At 42.3% G+C, this 24,261-nt stretch overlaps 1 long non-coding RNA gene across 1 annotated transcript in view; it reads left to right on the forward strand.

The window, feature by feature from the left end:
• LOC311592920 overlaps nt 1-24,261 on the forward strand; it is a 130,186-nt gene that overhangs the window by 100,907 nt on the left and 5,018 nt on the right. The window contains exons 4-5 of the long non-coding RNA XR_014777542.1: nt 18,109-18,266; nt 23,401-23,647. This is a non-coding gene — a long non-coding RNA (uncharacterized lncRNA). The remainder of the gene's footprint in view (nt 1-18,108; nt 18,267-23,400; nt 23,648-24,261) is intronic.

The following is a 24,261-nucleotide window of genomic DNA, read 5'->3' on the forward strand; positions in this document are numbered from 1 at the left end:
GAGAGACGAGGTGGAGTGCAACTGATGAGCAATCGGGGCTGGAGATGAGCAACTGTTAGGGAATGGCTCTACTATCAGAGGAAAAGGAAGTGATTCAAAGAGGGCTAAGCAGACTACCTAATCAGAAGCTTAAGATGTAAGTGAAGAAGTCATGTTTCACATCGGCAGGGGTGATTGAGGACCCAAAGGATTCCTTTCCCCAGAGCCGGTTTTCTTAAGGCAGCACTTTGCTGGAGGCGGTGCATGTGAGAGGGAGGGAAGGGGATGTCGGGGAAGGGAGAAGAAAGGCCCAAAGACCTTCAAAGAAATTCAAGTACAGTGGCATATGAGGAGATAAGAAGCCGGAGACTCAGGGATAAATGGGCACCAGGGCAAACTGTCAAAGACTGAGAGACAGAGACAGTGAGCAACAGGACACAGGCAGAGTGATGTGGATGATCACTGTGTAACCATGGTAACTAGAGAATACAGTACGTGCTCTTGAGAGGGATGACACACTCAGTTCTGGACCTCCTTAGCTCATGCTCATCCTTACAAGCCAGATGACTTATAAAGGGGAATCCTTCATGAGGGCAGAGATTGGGTAGCCTCTTCATATTGCTGTGCTTGAGATAGCTTACTACTGTGCTAATTTTCTGAGGGAGGACTAACATTCGGGCCATAGCCCTCCGTGATGTAGATTCCTCTGGGTCAAATGTCACTGACTTAGAGACTCTGAAGTTCGCTGCTGGGTACCCATCCTCAGGACACCTTCCTTTAGGTTGAGCTGCCTCAGTTTGTGAGCAATCTATGAGGAAATCCAGCACTTCCAGCATATAGGGTTGTCACTCATTCAACACACCATAGAGTCTGTTGAATTTTAGGGAAAATAAAGGGCAAGGGTTTGTTTGATGATGGCAGCAATAAAAAAAACCTCCCAATGTAAGTGTCTTAAATGATGAAAGTTTGTTTTTCATATCATGTCAGGGACAGTTGTTTTCCTGATCAGTAGAGTTTTATTATAGACCTCAGAGGCCTGGCCAGGAAGTGATTGTTCTCATTGATTTTGATATTATAAAATCCATTAATGCAACTGTGGATTTCCTGTTACTAATATTCTCTGATTTTTCTTACTATTTGACTCTCCACCCCTGCTTACTGCCCAGCATCTTTTTTTTTTTTTAGGAAATATTTACATTCTCTCTCTTCTCTCTCTCTCTCTCTCTCTCTCTCTCTCTCTCTCTCTCTCTCTCTCTCTCTCTCTCTCTCCTCTCTCCCTCTGCTGTTGCATATCAGGGTGTTCTCACCGTGTGAGCTAATATGGGAAGGCCAGATGTTGACTTTCTCTATTGCTCCTTCCCTTCCTTCCCTACATCCCTTTCTTTTGAAGACAGTCTATCACTCACTGATGGGCTGGTCAGAGAACTCTAGGGATCAACATGTCTCTACTCCCCCAGTATGAGGGTCACAGTCATGCACCATCACACCCGGCTTTTATATAGGCTCTAGGGCTCTAAGGTCCTTATTTGGCACTTGTTTCACAGAGCCATCTGCCTAGCTGCACTGTGTCTAAAACTGTTGGTTGCAACCCCATACAGGGTCAGGTAGCTGACATTTGGGGCCATGGAATATTTGCTAATCACACTGCAGGCTTGGTTCTGAGCACATGTGCACTTTGCACTGTGCATGCCATCACAATGTGTAACTCCAGTGATCCCTGCCTGAAGCAGCTCAGCTCAGAGCCAAGTCTACTGTATGTGGTGAGATACTGTCTTTGCTGTATTTACAAAGGCTTCTTGCTCTTACAGAAGCAGAATGACTTAATTATAGAAAACAGACATCCAATAATTTCTTGTTGTCTTCTTCGGCTTGTAGGTATCAGACTGTCAGTCACTGGGTTGTGCTATATTAGAATGTTTGAATTGGTTTTATTCCTTTTGTTTTGTTTGTTTGTTTTTTTAATCACTGTTAAAGTTGCTGATGCATTTCATAAAAAAAATCATCAAGTGAATTTGGTTCAGGATTAGGACAGAATTTTAGGCAACTTCTGAAGTGGCCATAAACATGCATCTGCCATGCTGTACTATATATTTATGTGACATGACTTTTTCCAGCATTGACAATTGTAATGTCCAAATGCCAGTCAACTCCAAAAACCACTGGTGATGCTTTCTATTATGCAATGTCAAACATTCAGTCAAGATTGAGTGGTTTGTGTAAAAATCAGCAAACATATCCATCTTGTCAGTGTGCAACCTTTCCTTCATCTTTAGGAAGTGGTAAAATTATATGCATATCAAGAAATTGTTTTCACACAAGTTATGTTTTGACTGTAAATAAATATTTGCTTTACATACTTATAAATAGGAGTTGGGAAGAATTATAGAAATACTTAGGGCTTCATAAAATTTTTGCTGGCATTCAGGCCAGATGCCACTGTCCCCTATAGCTGTTTGTTCTCCACCATGGTTGATCTCACCTTATTCTCCTATATTTCTGCTGATGGCCAGCCCTTGGCCGTGTCTGCTTACAGCTGCTTGTAAACAAATCATAAATGCAGCAGACAAGTTTGGTGTTCTGAGTACAAGAGAGAAAAGATTTGCCTATAAAGGCTACTCCTTTCACAGAATTATTATTGGAGGATTAATGTGTCCATGTGGTGACTTCACATACTGAAATGGCGCTAGCTACAAGCTCAGCTACAGCAGTGCTTCTCTAACTGTGGGTGGCAACCCCCTTGGGGTTTGCATGACTCTTTCACAGGGGTCAGCTAAGACCATTGGAAAACAGATATTTACATTATAATTCATAAAAATAGCAAATGTAAAGTTATGAAGTAACAACAAAAATAATTTTATGGTTGGGGGTCACCACAACATGAGGAGCTGCATTAAAGGGTGATAGCATTAGGAAGGTTGAGAACCACTGATCTCCTGGGAGATGAGGTGGAGAACTTCATCTGGAAGCATACAGGTCCCTTTGTCTTGTCCATGGCAGTCATTGGGCCATACACGAATGCTTCCTTGGTTTTCATCTCAGTGACAAGCCTGAGTGGCTGGATGGCAAGCCTGTAGTCTCTGAGAAAGTGAGAAATGGCGTGAGCATCATCAAAGCCTCGAATCCCTTCGAGTCCAGAAACAGCAAGACCAGCATGGAGGTTGCTACTGCCAACTGTGCACAGCTCTGAAACCTTTGACTTGCATGCATCTTAACCACCAGTCCCTTTCTTCTGCCACTCTGGAGAGAGTCTCCCACCACATCTGCTCTCAATTTCCCATAATTGTTTTGTTCTCGTTTCCTCTCCATGTCTGGCTGGATTGCAGAGTTAAGTCTATAACTATTAATAAAAACTAGATCAGAGCAGTTAAATGTCCCTTATCCTCTTAGGAAAAAAAAAAAAAAAAAGGGTCATAAGTAGAAACACTTTGAGAATTCTTGTCTTATTGTAGTGTCCATATGTTCGTTAGTTGCTTTAGTAGTCTTTGACTGGGATAAGCTTTAAATGCAATGAATGGGGAAAAGTTTTCTGGCTAGCACACTGCTGCAGTGGAAGAGAAATGCCCTTTCCTTTCTCTGAAAAGGAAAGTGGCGCTTTAGGTTCAAGCTTGAAAATTTAAAGAACTGAAACCTCTTGAGTTCGGGACCTTCCTCTAGCTTTTGTCTACTCTGTACTCAGCCCCTTCTAGTTGCTTTTGCAACAACCCAGAGACCCACTTTAGCTGGGAAGAAGAGGCGCAAGAAAACACCTTCTGCAAGCTCTTCAGGGGGGACTCGCTTCATGCAAATATCTCTGTCTCAGAAGGAAACTGGCCAAGGTTAGTCCTCTGTCCACCCCAAGAAGGCAGCATGCAGAGTGGGTGTTTTTACTTTTGCTTTTCTATTTCCAAACATGAAACAGTCAAGATGTCAGGAGACTGGTCACAAACTGGCTGCGTGACTTCAAGCCATATCCCTTCTCTAGTCTCCAGGAAAACAAGGGTTCTCATGTGGGCACTAAGGGAGTGGGCTGTTGTGGGGAAATGTGTCCCCTGGTGAGCTTGGCTGATTTTTAGTGACACCAAGCCTGTAGTTTAAAAACTGGCTGTTTCCTATAAGCATGGGTGAGGAGGGCCCACACTGGGCTCTTGCTGGTAGCGGTCTTACTTAGCGGTCAAAGCATAAGATGTGTAGTGTTATTCCTGGCGGTGTTCCTTCCCTCCTTCAGTTATGTGACCTTCTGATAACTGGTGCTACCTCCCTTAGCCTCCATGTGTCCTTTTTGACCACAACAAGGTGACAGCAATATGACTACACGATGTGAAGACAAAAGGCACCAGGTTCATAGAGTGCTGGGTGCACTGTACAGTCAATGCCTCTTTCCTCTTCCCTTAATGAGGTCAGCCTTGGCTGGCACAGCTGGATGCCCTCACTCTGCTCATCACTGAGCTTGAAGAAAGTCAGAGAACAATTACCCCCAACAACCGTTCAAAAGGATGGCAGGTAGGACATGGAGACATCATCCCAGCTGAGCCAGACAGCTGCTGTCTTTCAGTCTCCAGCAGTCTCCTTCTCTCCATCTCGTCTCTCTCCTTTTCCTTTTCCAGTCGTCCGTCGTCTCTTCTGCAAAACTCATGAGCAAGATGAGAACATCTCAATGTCACTGCCTTCTGCCCCATCCTAGATTAGCTGTTCGGTACTCAGTTAAAGCCGAATTTCTCAGTCTTGCCATTACGGACTTTGTATATGTACATGTATGTGTGCATGCACATGTGCCTAGGTACAAGTGCGCATGTGTACACCCACACATGCATAGAAGCTAAAAGTCAGCCTTGGTGTTGTTCCTCAGGACACGGTCCCCCTTGATTCTTTGAGAGAGTGTCTTTGTCTCTCGCTTCTATCTGGAACTTGGCAGCAGGCTAGGCTGGCTGGCCATCAGGTCCCAGGGATCAGCCAGTCTCTATCTCCGTAGTGCTGAGATTTCAAAGGTGTGTTACTAAGCCTGGATGTTTTCTTGTGGGTACTAGGATTCAACGCAGTCCCTCAGGCTTATATAACTCATGCGCACGCTGACTTTTCAGAACTGTCCTCCATTCATTGATGTCCCGTGTATAGAGACTAATAGCATCCCTGGTCTCTTCCCCGTAGACACCAGCAACATCCTTTTCTCAAGTTGTGACAGCCAAGGGCTGGAGAGATGGCTTAGTGGTTAAGAGCACTGGCTGCTGCTGTTCCAGAGGACCCAGGTTCAGTCCTCAGCATCCTCATGGCAGCTCACAAACTGTCTGTAACTGCAGTTCCAGGGGATCTGACACCTACATACCAATGCATATAAAATAAAATAAAAAAAAACTATTTTGCCGGGCGTGGTGGCGCACGCCTTTAATCCCAGCACTCGGGAGGCAGAGATAGGCGGATCGCTGTGAGTTCGAGGCCAGCCTGGACTACAAAGCGAGTCTAGGACAGCCAAGACTACACAGAGAAACCCTGTCTCGAAAAACCAAAAAAAAAAAAAAAAAAAAAAAAAAAAGTTGTGACAGCCAAAAGTGCCTCCAGATATTGCCCTGAAGAACATCACTGACTTGGATGAGAAGCATGCCTTCGGTGCACTAAGCACCACTATGCTGATAACCTTTATGCAGCGCTTCATGTCCCCACTGTGTAAGAGTTTCCCAAATTGTCATCTTATGTGGGCCCTTATTTGCAGGTGGAGGAGACGCTCCTTCCTGGTAAGCTTTGCGTTGGGACATAGGTGAGCAGACTCCCTTCCTGATAACAACCTACCAGACCCAAATGTGTTAAAAAGATAGTTCTTTGTAGACCCTAACCCACACAAAAGGTGTCAAAGCTGGCTCTTTGAAGAAAAACACATCAAAGGTACCCTGGTATCCCACTGGGGTTACCCCACATACTTTTCTGAGCTCACTTATCTATTGACCTGTCTGACCTTCACTAAACTTATGTATTTCTAGGCAATTACTATTCCTTTTTAAAATATATGATCCCAGATCAGGGAGATGGCTCATTAGGTCTGAATTTCTTTCTAGGGTTGCATGTAGTGGAAGTAGAGAACAAATTCCTGAATGGTGTCCTTTGTCCTTCATGTTGCCGCAATATACACGCAACAAATAAATATAAAAATGAAGATAATTCCTCCTACTCAGTACTCACATTGGTAAAACAAATATTTGAAGCACAAATGGGTGGCAGCCAGTGTTGTAGGTGTTTTATGATTGAAAAGGTACTGAAGGAAGGACGGTACAATAAAGGCAGCCGCTTGTTTTCAAGCTTGTCAGGATAAATCATTAAGCCTGGAAATGGCTTAGGATTCCCCCTCTCCAGTAACTTAGCTGGAGTAGAAATGGGACGCAGATCACTACCTTTGATACTAAGACAGATAAGAAACTGACTTTGTTACATGAAAAGGAGACATTGTTTTTCTTATGTGCTTAAATTTCAGGTAGGAGGGACTAAGAACCAGGGGCTACATAATCTATGAACCATGCTTAGTTTAGCCATTAGCTTGGCAAATATGTTATTTGATGAACTAGTTTGAAAGGCAGACGTTCAGAATGTTTTTTTTTAATTTTCATTTATTTATTTATTATTTTTTTTTTACAATGTTGGCAGCATGGTGTTTGGTGTCAGATAATTCCCTGAGCTATTCTATGTGTAGAAGCATCTCTGGCTTCTATCTGTTAGATGCCAATAATACCCTCTCCTCTCTTATAATAACAGCCATGTATATGTTCCCATGTACCCAGATGCCCTAGTTGAGATCCACTGTCTTAGAGGTGTTAGAAATGGGGCCATCTGATGGGGCTGTAGGAGCATTGGAGGAAAGCTGAACTGCCATTCATTGAAGTTTTGTTTTGTTATAAGTTCTGTCTGAGTTTGACTTTGTGAAAAATAGCTCAGCACTTTCCCCTGTCCTCCCCCGCCCCCTCCCTGCCCACAGAGTGCAGTTCTCTTTCTTTAAGCAATGGAACAATGCAAGTATAGAAGTTTGTGGGTTCTTCCAAGTTCAGTTTTGGTCTTGGGAGTTGTCTGGAGGATGGGAAAGCCCAGACTTTGGGACATGGACCAGTTATTAAGCATCCACAGTTGGGTAATAAGGGGACATGATCTGAGGCCCCTGCTTGCTTGGCATGTCTTCTCTCTATAGACTGACTGACATTGCTGCCTCCCATGGATTCATTAAGAGGTTCTTGGAAGGACTCTGATTTACCCAATCTCTTATTAGCTGTCCTCTTTCCCTACAGCTAAGACTATAAGATCTGGAAAATGATTTGAGCCCATTGGTACATTGGTGAAACTGAGGCTTAGAAAAGTGAAGAGATTTGGCTAAGGCCATGTAGTCTGTGGACCCTCATTAACTTGCTTCTGGCATTCTTTCTCCCATCACGACAACCCATCCCACATCAACCGAAGCTTTGGCTGAACCTTGTTGGAGACTTCTTCCAGTGTTTCCTTTTATTTCAGTGAAGCTTACTTCAGTTACACACTGGCCCCTTGCTCTCTGTTTGCTGATAGTTGGCTTACACAAAAATAGGACCTTGATACATCAGCAAGCAGTGCAATTCCCATACCTAAGGCTCAGGGGACACTGCGAAAGAAGGGGAGGAATGACTGTAAGAGGCAAAGGATCTTGGAGTTTGCTGTGAGATTGTATCTCCTAGATGTGTCAGAAGCTACATCCATAACGTCCCACTCAAACATGATCAGAACAAGGATCACAACAGTAAACATGCTGTCATGGAAGAGAGAATGCTCACCTTACACAGAGAATCACAGTTGACTCAGGAATGCTGAAAGCAGGATAAATGATCTCTCCCAGGGAAGAGTACACCTACAGGTTATTCTAAGTGGTCTATAGATATAAGTATTCTAAACACTAAATGTCCCTCCCTGAAAACATACAAACTGAGTATATATAGACTGAGTTGTTTGTATTCATGCATTGAGGAATACATGTGTGTATATATATATATATATATATATATATATATATATATAAATATATATATATATATATATATATATATACAAATATGTATTTGACAGCATATGAATTTATAATGCCATGAATTTGAAAGAGAGTAAGAAGGGGTATATGAGAATATTTGGGTGGAAGGGGGAATAGTGTAATTGTATTATAATCTCAAAAATAAAAGAAATAAAAAAGAAATGATATGTTAATGTCACTTTTCAAATGGCACTTTGTTGACTGAAATTTAACTCAACGGAATAAAACTAATGAGAAAAATTTGAGGGACGGAGGCAGGCCTAAAATGATTTGTGGAGAAGCTAGACCCCTTTGGAAAACTCCCCTGGGTTTAGAGGGCATGCAGTCCTCTGTCATATAGGGCTGGGCACTGGGCTTGTTTCCCATCATATGATTTCGAGGAATGAAACTGGGGTTTGGATTCAGGTTCAAATCCTAGCCCTCCCACTTCACGTCTTTAGCGCTGAGATGAGAGCCATTTTGAGTGCTCCTTGGCCTGACCCTGCTGTCTAGATCATCAGACTCACTGCTCCAGCAAGAAGAGGGTCAACATTTGTAGAAGAGAAAACTGAATTACAGAGAATTTAAAATGCAAGGGGACATTAAGGGACAGAGCTGGACTTCAAAGAGCTAGGGTGGAACAGAAGTAACCCTTCTCCAGATTATAGATACCTTAATTGAGATTTTTATTAAATATTTAGGTGTGACCTAACATCTCTAAACTTCAATTTCTTAGTTTATTGAGTTAAAGTGGTTGGAAGAATCTCCATGGGAGTTATTGATAATAATGAGAGAGAGGAACTGGGAGGAAAGGAGGGAGGGGAAGCTGTTATTGGGATGTAAGGTAAATACATTAATAAAAATATTTTTAAAATTTTAATTTATGTATATGGGCACTTTAGCTACATGTGTGTGTGTACCACATGAGTGTCTGGCTCCCATGGAGGCCAGAGAGGACATTGGATCCTGTAGAACTGGTGTTACAGATAGCTGTGAGTCTCCATGTGGTTGCTAAGAATTGAACCTTGGTCCTCTGGAAGAGCAGCCAGTGTTCTTAACCACTGAGCCATCTCTCCAGCCTCAAAGGCTAAAGATAATTCCTGGATAGTATTTGGCACCCCTGAGTGTCCAGCATGTGCTTGTTTTTCTTCCTTCAACACATTGAGTTAAATATCAGCTATGATTTCTTAAGTGTGATGTTGGTATAGACAAGCTAGTGAGTGGACATATAGATGTGAATTTATTTAATTTATCATAAAATAAGTAATGCCAATAGTCTCTCAATTTCCACCAAGGAACTGGAGGGAGAGAGAGAGAGAGAGAGAGAGAGAGAGAGAGAGAGAGAGAGAGAGAGAGAGAAGAGAGATCTGCTTGAGTTAAAAAATCGAAGGCTTGGCTGAATGAGAATTTGCTTTCATAATCACTGACTGCAAAGTGGCTCACTCGTTCCCAGTCTCTGTTCTATCCTCTAACTGCTGAAAGCTTCATTTGAGGTTTAAAATTGTTCAGATGCTTCACGTTATTCTCTGAACATGCTTTGAGCCTTCACTACTCATCTGAATTAAAGCTCTTCTTGCTTTAGAGGCTGGCTCTTGGAGGGCCATCCAATTCCTGTGAAGCCTTGAGGGCTCCAAAATCACCTCTTGCATATCGCTGGTGGATTTCTGGTTTAGGCTCATACCCATGCCTCTCTTGTCATGCCTCAGTATGACTTTAGGACCTCAGACTAATCTTTGGTAAAAATTGAGTAAAAGCTCTTCTGAGTGTAGTCGGTCCCAAAGCACACAGCCAACCCCATGAGAAACATGTGGCTTTAACAATCACATTTAACAGGTCAAAAATCAAGAGACCAAAAGCCAATTTTCTCTTTGTATCTGTACCAGCCCAACATAGTACCTCGAACAGCAACTGTGGCTAATTGCTTAAGGAAAACCCAGGGAATTCCATGTAACCTCAAAGTAGGTGGTTTGGAGACCCAGACTAGGTACACCTCCAGGTATCTACAATTTCTGTTACCTTGGACAAATTATAACAAACCCTTCTGAGCCTCGGTTACTCATGAGCTGTGAAAAGCAATGTGACTTTGAAGGCTTATGTTAGTCCATTCTACAAAAGCACTGTGAGGTACAGGCATAGGCTGGTTATGTGTTGCTCTTCTTTGATCTGCATGCCCCTCTTTCAGCCACTGAACACTTTTATGTTGTCCATGCTTCATTCTATGTGTGTCTTTTGGCCACATGAGCTTTTGAAAAACAGAGGCTTCAGAACAAACCCAAATGTTGAATTCCCAGAACACTTTTCATAGATGTGATTGCTAAGTTGCCATTTTGTAAACGAACAGAATGAACAGCTTTGGGAGGAAGAAGACTTTATCGGGCTTCAAGGAGCAGTAAGTGGGAACCAGCTTGTGAGGAAGAGATTGTCTCAATCTCAGTGGAGTCTCTATCATCACTTGGCTCGGTGAGAGGTGAGAGGCAGTGGCCAACACATCCCTACTAGAAAAATGAACTCTGGAAATATTTAGCCTAGCAAGAGTATACAATTCCCACTTGAGCAAACACCTACCCAGTCATAAAAAGAGTAACCAAGGCTCAGGAAGGGAAAAAATATCTGGTATCATAGTGGCCAACGGTAGTATGCTAGTTTTCTTTTCATATAAGGTAATCTATAACCTGGTATCTGAAGTGCTTCATTGACAAAGACTGACTCAATGTGGCATATCAGAACTGAATTCAGCTTGATTCTCTTTCAGTCTCATGACTTTCAGGCCCGAGGAAATCAAAGTATGAAAAGAGGAAGAAGGTTCAAGGTCAGTAAGCAAGTGTAGTAATTATATTAGTCACTTTTTTTACATTGTTGTCACAAAAATCCTGACAGCAACTTAAGAAGAGACGTATTTGGCTTATGGGAAGGCACAACACACCCGGGAAGATTAGAAATCAGAAATCAGAGATCAGGGACTGGAACACATCTGGCTCTCTTCATTTTCTGATTTTTATTTGGTCAGGTAGCCCAGCTTATGGAATGGTGTTGTCTCTGTTCATGGGGTCTATCAAAGTGTCCTCATAGACATACTAAAATCTAGTTATGTCAACAGTAAAGATAGCCACAACAAAATGATGTGCATGGGGTGACCAGCTATAAAGTGGGTTGAAGACCAAAAAGGATATGACAATATTTTCATCAACTTTCTTGGAGATATTTATTTCTGGATAATAGTGGGCTGTTAACTGGTAAGACCCTATTACTACGTATATCACATACCTGAAGCATAGAACACAGAAACCTAGGTGGCATTTATCTGGAAACTCAGTCCGTTATGGCCAGTAGTGTCCAAAGTGCTGGAAGGTTCTATGTATGCTACTAGAGGAGAAAACTAAACATCAGTCTCACCCATCTGTAAATCATGTAAGTTACATTAATGACACTCCTTGTAAAATATGACCATCATTGCAATAGTGGCATGGATGTTATGGGAGCAACCAACTACTTAAAATTTGAATTTAAGGCCTTCTTCATGAGATGGAATGCATAAAGAACACTGGACTATCAACTTTTCATTAGGGTAAATACAGACATTGCCTGGGTGGCAGATGACTGATAGGTTACAGATATATGAGTGGTCAATATGAAGGGGTTTTCAAGAACTTTGCATGAGACTAGTGATGGTTGCTTATGGGGTGTGGTAGGTGATGCTGGGAGCAGCATCCAGACATCACTTTTGTGTATAGAGAGCCTATGAGAGAGCTGCTGGGACACTAATGCTACTCTGGATGAACATCTTGGAAAGGCTGCAAGTTGAAAATTTGGGCCCAAATGTTCACAAAAGGTGGGAAGAAAAATGACAAACGATAAAGAATATTGGGGCTGAGAGCTTGTGAGAAACCAACTTTTAAAAAACCGAGTTTATGGAAACTAGTTAATCTTTGACTTCTTAGAGTCATTTGATGCTGAGTAAGATATGACAATAAGAACCAAGCACTGCTTCTGTCTCCTTGGGGGACAGAAATAGGTATAAGGCCATTTCCTATGTGTACAATTACTATTGGCAAATAGGGATAATATTTTTTCCTTACCATTTCTATGCTGTTTTTTCCTGTTCTTTCTCTTGTTCAGTTTCTCTGGATAAGAATTTTAGAACCATATTGAATAAAGATGGTGATAGAAGACATCTTTGTTTTGCTTTGGATCTTACATTAGTGGTGTTGGTTGTGGGTTTGTTAGATGGAATCTCATTCACAAATGACCTAAAAATGAAATAGCTAAGAATAAATGTAACCAAGGAAGTGAAATATTTCTACAATGAGAATCCCTAAACTCAGATGAAAGAAACTGAAGAGGGACACACACACACACACACACACACACACACACACACACACACACACATACAGAGACACACACACACACAGACACACACACACACACACACACACACACACACACACACAGAGAGAGAGAGACACACACACACACACACACACACACACACACAGAGAGAGAGACACACACACACAGACACACACACACACACAGACACACACACACACACACACACACACAGACACACACATACACACAGAGTGAGAGAGAGAGAGAGAGAGAGAGAGAGAGAGAGAGAGAGAGAGAGAGAGAGAAAGAGAGAGAAATGTAATAAAATATTTGAATAAGAATCTAAAAGTAAGAAATGATAGAAAAAGCAGACATATAATAAATAAAGTTATATTAAATTATGACACTAAGGTGCTTCTGAATTGTAAAAATAACCAATTATTAGAATGAAGAAATAATCTACAAATAGAGAAAAATTCACATGATCCATTTGGCAGTGGATTAATACCTTAAATGTGCAAGGAATCTATAGAACATGTTAAACGTTATTAGCTGTTAAGAAACACAAGCCAAAACCATAATTTGATAATACCTTACTTTAGAAAGACTCCCCTGCCTTTCTTTCTCTCTCTCTCTTTCACACACACCCCACACACCCCACAAACACCAAATGCTGATGAAGAGGTGGAGAAAAGGGAACTCGTACATGCTTGGTGAGGCTATAAATGAATACAGTTATTATGGGGCACAGTAGAGAAGGTTTCTATGAAACTAATACTATCTACCATAGACTGCAGCAGCCTCACCAGTGAGGGCATGTGCAAAACAAATGATATCAGCTCACCAGAGAGGCCTGTTTGTTACTGCACTATGTACAATTGCTAAAGTTTAAAATACACTTGGCTGCTCATTAATAGGTAGATGGACAAAGAAAATGTGATCTATATACACAATAAAATTATTCACATATGAATAAAAAGATTTCATTATTTGCAACAAAATTGATGAAACTGAATAAAGTTATGTTAAGTGAAATGTCAGGAAGAGAAAAGTAAATTTCACGGAAAGCACAGCAGTCACTTTTAGAGGCAGGGAGGAGGGAGACGAGGATAGTGACAGGGTAAATGACAAGTATCCTAATACAGTAGGTCAAAAGAGGCAATTCAGTGTTTTGTGTGTTAGAACTGGGGAATGGCGTATAGTTTGTACAAACCTATGCTATGCTCATGAATGACTAAGAGGCATTATAATAAATAAGTAAAAGCAATGGGAAACCTCCAAGTCCAAAGAGATGATAATACAGAACCATTCATTACCTCAAATTAATCAGTACCTACTATGCACACATATTAAATACCGTATATAGCCCATATATATATATATATATTCTAATAAAATTCTAGGAAAATTATGTGGAAATGCAACTATCCCAAATTGGCCATTCCATACTACATACAGGTATTAAAATATCCCTCTGAATCACATAAAATTGTACAACTAAAAGAATAATTAAAAACCTTATAAAAGGAGATGGTATTTGAGATGAGACTTAAGCAATTGAAAAGACCTTTGCCAGGAGGAGGAGGAATAACAATTTTCTTAAAGGAAGAAATAGCATTCATATAGGTAGCACATGATTGCTTGGGCAACAAACTGTGATTTGGTACAACTAGCGTAAGGGCTTCATGGGAAGAAAAGGTGTTGAGATCCTAAGAGCCTACAGATCAGGCCCAGAGGACTTTTGTCTGTATAGGCAGCAATAAGCCACAGGGAAATGGGAGGCGAGTGGAACTAGATGACAGATGCATCTCAGCACACTACTCTAGCAGATGTGGGGATTAGTGGGAGGTGAGAGGGGCTGGAGAAAAGCCACCAAGGCAAAGCAGACCCCCTTGTCCAGATGAATCCCCTTGACCTGATAAATGCAAGACCCAGAGGCTCGGGATGTGGGAGAGGCAGCAGATAAAAGTAGAAGGAAGAAATATTGCAAATGCTTAAATGTAAAATTCCTGTCCTCAAAGACAAGTATTGAGCATAGCCATGGCTGGGATTTGGAGTGCCTTGGAGAAGTGAGAGACCTCGAGCAGAAGGCCATTTTGTGAGTTCCTTATAGTTCCGTTGGGTGGTATCTTAAAAGCAACTTGGGGAGAAAGGGGTTTATTTCACTTTGAAACTCTTGGGTAAGACATTATTTAACTATTTTACCTCATATATCTATAGCATCATATCTATCTATTATACCTAGAATATATATGTTCTTGTGATAAAATTAGACTAGCTTTTAATATGAGCATGATTTGCGTCAATATACAAAATTCAACACTATCAAATTAAAAAATAACCTTATTTGTGAGTAACAATTAGAGCCTTGAGATGAGGAGTTGATTCAATAATCTACCTTTTATTCTATCCTCCCTCTATATTTCTATATCCCCTTTTCTTTCTTTTCAACTCCTATCTCCTTACCTACAAAAGAAAGATAAAGGAAAAGCAATACGTCCCTGAGTCAAACCTAGTTTCCTCTCTGTATAAGAACAATAATACTTATAACCAACTCCCAATAAAAATAAGCATCTGTAGACCAAGAAAGTAAACAGAAACCTATCCAGCTCCCCTTAGAGGAAATGGGACATCGTTCTCTTAAGGTTTCTTCAGGTTGATTTAGGGCGAGCAATTCCTTTGAGACCTACAGAGTATGGCATTTAAAGATGATTTTATTATTCTAAAGATCCTTTGACAACAAGAGAAGTTAACTCCTGGCAACACCCAGCCTGCCTTAAAGAAGAAGACCAGCATCAAAAAACCTCCTTATGGAGTTGGCTTCAAATGTGGCAAACCAGCCACTGGGCAAAATGGCCTCATTTCTGTCACAAACAGAATTCTGCCTAAAATGGGCAAGTTTAGATGCAGGCAGAGTCAATGGCCAAACTCTGCCAAGACAGGGTAAGCAAGTTCTCAATAGTTCCTCCTTGCAAATCTGTCTGTCAGATATATTGGGGCAGAAGACTGAAGATGATGCTCCAACGTTATAGAGAATGTTGGGTGACTGTTCAGGCAGTAAACTGTCTCAGTCATTTTTTCATTTTGTAAGCTGAAAACCTGCACTCTGGGTTCACTCAAATAATTAAGTTTTATTCCTTCTCAAGTCTCTGATGGGTTTGAAGACCAGATAGTTTAGTCTGTCAATTAAGCTTAGTAGGTTAGCGGTTAAGATGTTTTTAGATCAAGATAGGTGTTTCAAGTAAATAGAGATGAGATATGATAGATATTAATCTCCATTCAGAAAGTTAGACCCAACAAGATAGGAAAGATATTTACTTCAAGTTTGCCAAATACAAATGGCCAAACCACTATGAATGTAACATTTGTATAATTCCTGATCATCTTGTGGTTCTTCTGGCTGTATGTAGTTTATTTTACTCATCTGTAATAATATAAATGTATATGTTAAAAAAGTAACATAATAAAATAAATTAAAAAAAAAACTCTTGGGCAATGCTGCCTGCTGGCTTGCTTCCTCTACCTATCATCTCTGGGGAGAAGGGGCAAGTCCCACAGGGTGCTGGCTCCTGCCACATCAAGACAATAACCCACAGGCTTGCCAAAGGCAAATCTTATGAATACATTTTCTTAATTGAGAACCTCTCTTCTGAAATGTCAAGTTGACATAACACACATCAGCACAGCTGGGCATTTTGGTAGGAAGGAATATTCCAGCCTCTGTGAGAGAATTGCTGAAGGTGGTGAGACTCAGTGAAGGAACTTGTGGAATGAGGTCCGAGGCTGGAGGTTTCGATCATGGCAAAATGACCTCAGACGTGGAAGAGTGTTGGTAGCTGGTGTGGTTTGAGTGCTGATGTCCCCTCCCACAGAAACTCAAAGGTCAGTGTGATGCTATTAAGCAGGTTGTTTAGGATGTGATTAAACCTTAGTTCCTCCCTTATGAGTGGGTGTAGGCTATACCATAGAGGTCTTACACGGCTCCAGCTCCTGCCTTTCAGCTTTTCACCTTGTAAGGACACAGAGCCCACCTCCTCTGGAGGAAGCACAGGTGAAGTACCATTTTTGAGGCAGAGAGCATCTCTCACAAGATAATTGAACTTGCTGGTGCTTCTCAATGTATGGAATTCTCAGAAATAAATTTCTGGCCTTTATAGACTAGCTAGTCACAGGCATGTTGTTATAGTAGTACAGATTAGACACAGATAAAAGCCATGCCATCGTGTTGGGTCTCCTCAAAGCCTCCCCACATACTCACTAGGCAGCTTTCCACTCTTGGTTTGCATTTCTCCTGTCAAAAGAAGATGTCCACCTCTCAGACAGACTGTGCTGAAAACTTTTAACACTGAATATCCATCCACCAATCCAATTTTGATCTGTCTTTGAAAGCTGGATCTTTCAAAGAATTGTCTAAGAATTCTTGCACAAAAATAAGTGATTAATGATGGCATCACTACACCAAGCCAGTGCCTTGATTGAAATTGATTTTCATTTTTTTTTTCCTCATTTGAGGCTCAATGGTATTTCAAGCTGCTTGTCAAACAAAGCAGAAACGTGGCTGAACTCAAGAAGGATTTTCATCTGCATAGAGTTCTGGCAGTAAATAATTCTAATGCTGACAGTGGGGTAAAAATGGTTGTGTGGAGGAAGAAGAGTCCATGTGAGCTGAAAGACACAAGGTTTAGACTGAGAAAGGTCAAGTGTGTGTGTGTGTGTGTGTGTGTGTGTGTGTGTGTGTGTGTGTGTGTGTGTGTGATGCATGAACAAGGTACCCTTATGACTGCTGGGATGCACGGCCATTCTCAGTGGTACCCATATGGAAACAGCTAAGAAATAAGGAACTTGCAGCAGTGAGTGTGACCTGAGCATGGAAAAGCATTGTGGCAATGACTCTAAGCATGATGGGCTATGGGCTGCCCTCCCTCAGCCCCGCTTCCCTTATCCTCCTCCTACTTCAAACCTCTTCTTCCTGGTTTCTTCCATGGCCGATTATCTAACTGCCTCCTTCCTCCTTCCTTTTCCCCGCCCAGTTCTTTCTCACTCCAGGTTTCTGTCTCATTCCCCACATAGGAGCAAAGCCTGGCACTTCTGTGATGTTTCGGTGAACACAAAGCCAAATGGAATACATGATCTCATCGACCTCACAGGCACACGTGGAGGTTGGTGCTGTCCCCCTTCTGCAGATGATGACAACAGAGGCCAAGAAGGATGAGGTCACTTGCCTGAAGACGCATTGCTGTGAGAAGGCAGAGGCATGATAGTTAGCTTGTGTTTTTTTTTTTTTTCCCCTTCCAACTTTACAAGTCACAGAGATTCCACTGTGGCAACTTGCATTGCATTCCCTACATAAGAACCAAATCCTCCCCGTGTTCAAGGACCCCAAAGAACAGCTGCTTTCTCCTATCAGGAGTTTTCAGAGACCATCAAAGGGGCGCTTCTCTTCTTGAAACCTCTCTTGAATTATGGGGAAGCCCTCCTTGAGTCACATTGATGTTCAAGATGTCTTGCATATCACACTGTGCCCACAGGTAGATAGGCTTAGGGTACGGAGCCAACCCACCCTGAATCATTTGTTAGATTTTCAGGAGTTTTGTAAACTGTTTGTTGAACTCAGCAGATTTCTAAAAGTTAAATCATTTGTAAATAAATGAATTATATTGAGAACATAGATCAGAGATATCCTAACTCCATTACTTCTTGATTATTTTGCTATGAATTGTGACTATTACTGTGACTTCTGTAGTCTGGAGGTGCCTTGCATACATGTAAGCAGAGAAAATCAGAACATTAGTGTACTCTTGTTTATCTCTTCCTAGGTCTGAGTCCAATGACGTCCCACTGAGAATTGGAATTGGCCACAAGAAAAATATTTACACTTCGGAAAGTGGCAACAGCTAGCACACCCTTTCTTCCTCAGGCAACCATCTGTTAAACATTTACCAGCCCATTTCTGGCTAGAAGAGTGCAGTTAAGAGTTGAGTGGCTTGCTTTATTGTTATTCTTGCTGACATGAACTTGGGCTGGAGAGAGAATGGTTTCTACAGGAGAATGGAGAGGAAGTGATTCATGCCTCCCTTTTTCCATGTTGGTGGTAACATTGGTATAACTTATTTAACAGCACTGTGCACTCCAGAATCTCAGTCATGACCATGGATGAACAATGGGTCAGTTACCTCTTGTTCAAATTAATTACTAGTTTCAAATAGAAGCCAGATTTGATGGGGATTTGCTTATTCATATATTCACACATAAAGTACCCTGGTGTTACTTCAAGTGTCAGGAGCCTAACAGCCGACATGCCAGATAAAATCGCTAGCTTCTGATTGCTTTGGGGCTGGCAGGGAGTCTTAAGCTTGGCGAGACATCTAAACAGCTGGCACTTTCCCAGTGATCTCAGAGCATGTTTGGAGATTATGTTCAGAAAACTGGGTGAACCACCCGAGAGGGAGGGACTATCATGTTCTCTCCTGTCATCATCAGACCTTGTCTGGACCTGGCAGTCTCCACCCTTGGAGTTAACAAACCTTCCCCCTCCCCCCCTTCTCCTTAGTAAGCTTGATCATCAGCTGTCTCAGTCACTACTTCTGTAAGAAAGGAAACATAGCACTGGACGTGACCTATGATGAGTTCCTCTTTGGAGCAAAGGGGATGATAGAGAGGGGTTTATATAATTTACTCAAGGTGTGGCTTTCTCTTCAGCTGTGTGACTTAAATCCTTTTCTTGGTGAGGGAGTAGTTACGTCTTCCATGAATCAATCAAGCGTGTGATGAATTCCTTTTAGCCTTGCTTTGGTGCTAGAGAGGAGGTGTGCAGGCATCTAATTTCATCCTTGTCTTGGGGAGTGGAATCAAAGCTAGCACCAGTTTGTTTTACTTTTTCCAAGAGAAATGCCAGGCCATTCTAGAATGCCCAGCTCTAGACACACTCGGGCTGCTGGTAGTGATGCTTGGGAACTAGATGGTGGAACTTTCTTGGCAGGTAAAATGGGCACCCTCATTTTAATCTATGCCACCTTGGCTTGCTCAGGCTAGTTGGAGTTACTCCCCGTATCGTGATAGTAGTAGAAGCCTTTTGAGAAGCCCACAGAGGAAAGTCCCTTAGGAAACCTGACTCTTGACCATGTCTGACCATGGCCTTTTCAAATGTGATTGGTGTCTTGCTCTCTGAAGGTTGGACATTCCATGCCTGCATTCTCTCCTCCTCTTGCCACTTGCAAGGGAGGTGGGAATTGATTGTATTTGGAAAGTATGCCCAGAAGATGGCATCCATTCCAGTGGGATGGTGAGAGGAACACGTTGGCAGTAGGAAATGTCACGGCGGCAGGAGTCACAGGGGAAAGTACCCAAGAGAGCCTGTGAGGTGTGAGCATGGAGAATCCCCACCTGGCCAAGGGAGGAGCGCAGAGCAGGGAAGGTAAGCCAGCATTCCTTTCCCTCCCATCAAGGACATGGTTTGACCTTCCTTCATATGGTTCCCCCAAAGAAAGTAATCCAGGACAGTGGGGGGGGGTTCTCAAGCTGGAATCCCTTGCAGAAAGCAGCAGTGTCACCATTCTCCAGATCTCCCGAGTTTGCATCACTCTTGACTGCTGTGCTTCCAGAAAGAGCTAGCAATTCCTCCATCAGACCCCGCTTTACTGTTCTATAACTGGGCTTCCTGAAAAACTACTAGGGAAGATGCTTTCCATCCACCACATATCTTTCTAGTTCACTTGAACTAAATACTGGACAGGCCGAGCTTCCCCACTGTATGCAGTTATTGGAGGTCGCAAGGAGTGCACCCAGCAGATAGTCAAAGGGACTCATTCTGTCTGAGGACGCAATGCTGAGCGCTCCTGTGCCGTTTAGATCCTCTTGCACCTTCACATTGAGCAGGGAAAAGAATCAAAACGAGTATAGCAAACACTGTTGCAGCGGCAACCTCTCAGACGCCACACGGTTTCTACTTCTACCGTCTCTCCTCCCTCATTTCATGAAAGCTTTCCCAAAGTTCCCTTCTCTCATTGTGACTTAGCTCCTGATTCCGGCTTCTCAGTGAATACTGATTAGGTGGGGTGTGCCACCATCAGTGTAAACTCATAGCATCTAGAAGAAGTCTGTGTTTTTCTTTGCCCTGTCCTCTCATCCATCCTGATTGGTGACGGTTACTCCTGGCTTAGTTGCTCAGCCAGTCTGCCTATCAGGAGCATCTTCGCCTTCTCCTCTCTGGTTTTCATCATCAGACATGGAAGGGTTCCAGAACGTATCTCAATCTTCCTGTAGATTACAATCATTTTTCTGCCTCCGGTCTTGCTCCTTTTCTTAGTTAACTCAGATTGCAAAAACAAGGCAGCACATAATGTCATAATCTGGGTAGCAGTCTTGTTGTGAAGGCTGAGAAAAGAAGTCTGAGATCAAGACGCCAGCAAGTCCCTGTGAGGGTCTGCTCTCCGGCTCACAACTGGTACCTTCCTGCTCTGTTCTCATGAGTGAACTGGATGCTGGGGCTTATTTTGTAGGAACGCTAATCCTGTTCAGCATGGCTCCACTCTCTCCTATCTTCTTCTCAACTTCCTCTCGTCCCTGTTTGGGCCTTACGACTCTCAGTATTCCCTCTTTTATTTTCATAGCAGTTCTACTATCCCTGCACATGTAAGTCCTCTGCTCCTCTTCCCAAAACATGTTATCTTTCTTGTTTCCAGGTCTCTCTCTATATCACAGTTTAAATTAAAAAATATGAAAAATTGAGTTATCATCCACATATGAGAATATGTGGCATTTAATTTTTGGGGCATACATGACCTTGGTCAATATATATATATTTTTTTACGTTTTATTTTATTTTAATTATTTTTATATTAAAATTTTAATAATTTTTAAATTTATTCACTTTACATCCCATTTGTAGCTCCCTTCCTTCTCTCCTGGTTCCACCCTCCTTTCCTCTTCTCTTATCGTTCCTCCTTTGTTTCTCAGATAAGGGGGGGCACCACCCTCTTCCCACCAATCTACCCCAGTTCATCAAGTCGCGTCAGGACTGAGCAATCCTCTTACCCTGTGGTCGGGCAAGGCAGCCCCACCAAAAGGAAGAGATCAAAAGGCAGACAACAAAGTCCATGGCAGAGACAGCCCCACTCTTTTTAGTAGGAGACCCACACGAAGCCTGAGCTGCCCATCAGCTACATCTGTATAGGGGCCCTAGGTCCAGTCGATGCATGGCCCTTGCCTGGTGCTTCAGTCTCCGCAAGCCCCTCTGTGCCCTGGTTAGATTCTTTATGTCAATTATCTTACTTAGCTCTTGCTATTATAAGAAAACACCTAATCCTAGGTAATTTAAAAAGAATAGTGGTCAGATGGTGGGGGAGAGAAAGACCCCACCTGTCAGAGGTCTCGGGGAGGGGAATAGGGTAGAAGAGGGAGGGAGGGTGGACACAGGAAGATAAGAGCGAGGGGATTACAATCGGGACATAATGTGAATAAATTAGAATAATATAAAACATTCATAAAACAGTAAAAAGAATAGACATTTGTTTCTGAGTGTTCTAGAGATGATGAGGTGATTGCAGACCAACAGCTGGCCAAGCTGTCATCTGTGCCTCAGAGATGGTGCCCTTTGGCCATGTCTTTCCACCTTCTGGGATGAATGCACTGTCCTACCATGGTGAACGAGATGGACAGGCTGACCTCAAGCCTTCGGGTCTTAAATATGGTGCTAGTCACATGTAATTAATGCGAAGCCCTCCTGGCTGCCCGTTCTTACAGGCTTCTTGTGTTCCTACTTCACATTTTAAAGTGACATTTGGAAGGGACACAAACTTTCAAATGATAGCACCATTGCTTATCAGTTGCTAAAGATATTCTGTGGTGTTCCATTGCCTAAAAAAGACTGATCCATATTAGATTCTTTGGTTGTCTTTGGCCATTTTATAGCATGAACTAGCCGTTGGCTAGGTCAGGCTCTTGAATTCCCCTTCACTACTTGGTTGGTTTCAACCTTTCTGCTTTTGGTCATGCAGAGAAAGATTTGAAAAGTCGAGACTGCTAAAGAAACTTGATTTACGCTTAGTCTAGAGAGCAAAAGAAACTACCTAGTTCTCCTTAAGTCATAACAAGAACAAGTATAAGTTGCAGATGTGATGGAATGAATCGTCAGCTTGACGAAGTCGAAGGTCACCTGCAACAGGAAAAGTAACCAAGACAAATAAAGATGACAAATGTTGTGCAAAGGATTTGCATTTCATGTCCTGCCTTGTGGTAACCAGAAGTCAGTCTGGGTCTTTTTTTTTTTTTTTAAGGTTTTTCAACACAGGGTTTCTCGGTGTACCAGCTCTGGCTTTCCTAGGTTCACTTTGTAGAGCATCACACCCAGCTGTCTGTCTGGGTCTTTTTAATATTTGATATTCCTGAGTGAATAGGATCAGATGATACAGGCAGTTTGCAAATGCATGGATTTCCAAGTGATGAATGGGAAAGCAGAAAGACAAGAAGAATGGAGGCCCATCTTTACAGGGAAAGAGAAGGTTATATTTAGGCTTCATTTAAATGCTCATGGACTTGAAAGTTTTATAATAATTAAAAAGCAAAAGCTTGGCTGGGGAGATGGCCCAGTTGGAAAGTGACCACTAGTAACTCAAGCACTGAGACCTGACTTCACGTTCAGAACCCGTGTGAAACTAGGTATGCTGGCGTGTGCCTGTGACCAAAATCTAGTGTGCTTCATGGTGGGGTACATGTGGAGACTGATGGGTCCTTGAAACGAGCTTCAGGTTTAATGTGAAACCCTATTTTAAAAAATAGTAATACTTCCCATGTGAACTAAAAGCTTACTAAACATTCAGAAGAAGGCACAAAAGACCTCCTGTTGAGTGACTCCCAATATATTGTAGGATATTGGCGATACACTTGGATGCCCCTCAATAAAGGCACTCCCATGTTCATGGTACCCCATAGCTGTCTAAGTGAACTTAAGGCGCATTCAACAGAAGAGGAATCCTGTCTGGTGTTAGAGACCTAGGCAACTACCTGGGGCTATTGAGATAATTTATTTTAGAAGAGGGTCTACTACCACCATTTTCCTAGAGCAGCAGAATTCCTTTACTACACTCTAAATAGTATCCTTATACCCACAGGTGAATGCAGCTACCATCCTTCATCAAAGACACATCTCTCTGCAACAAACATAAAGAACCACAACAGGGCACAATGCAAAGACCAATGGACTGTGGGCACCCATCTGCAGCACAGCTGGTGGATATATGTCTGAGAGGGGAATCACAGGAGAGAGGCAGAATGATTGTAAGAGCCAGAGTACCAGGATGTCTGCTGTGTGACTGCCTCTTTAAGAAACAGCTGTATAACAAGACCCAAAATATTATGGTATGGAGAAGTAGAAATGCTCACATGACAGAGGGAGAATCTCATAGGGTCCTATCCCTTAGATAAAGTACTACAGGCAACTAATGACATCTGAGAGAGGGAGAGTTAGCGTCTCGTGGGCATGCGCTCCCTGACTGGTTATACAACACAAAGTTGAAAGCCCAGAGACCATTTACACATAAACAAGAAAAATGGCTCAGCAGTGTGTGTGTGTGCGCATGCGTGCGTGCGTGCGTGCGTGCGTGCGTGCATGTGTGCATGTGTGTGTGTGTGTATGTGTGTATGCATGTGTGCGTGTCAAGGAAAAAGCTATAAAGAGAGGCATAGGAAGGATTAGAGGGAAGGAATATGGGAGGGTATAGAAGGAGGAGGGGGAAAGTAATGTAGTTATATTTTAATTAAGATATACAAATAAATGAATAAAATATAAAGGTAGAGAGCAGTTGAAGAGAGATGCTGACCTCAGGCCACCGCATACCTACATGCACACATACATACTACATGCACATATATACACAGCTGCTCATATGTCCAACACCATTGTCTTTTGTCAGTGTCCTATTGCTGTGAAGAGCCACAGTGACCATAGCAATTCTTATAAAAAACCATTTAAT

This window comes from Acomys minous (genome assembly GCF_964271855.1).
Source record: "Acomys minous genome assembly, chromosome: 1".
NCBI classification, from domain to species: domain Eukaryota; kingdom Metazoa; phylum Chordata; class Mammalia; order Rodentia; family Muridae; genus Acomys; species Acomys minous.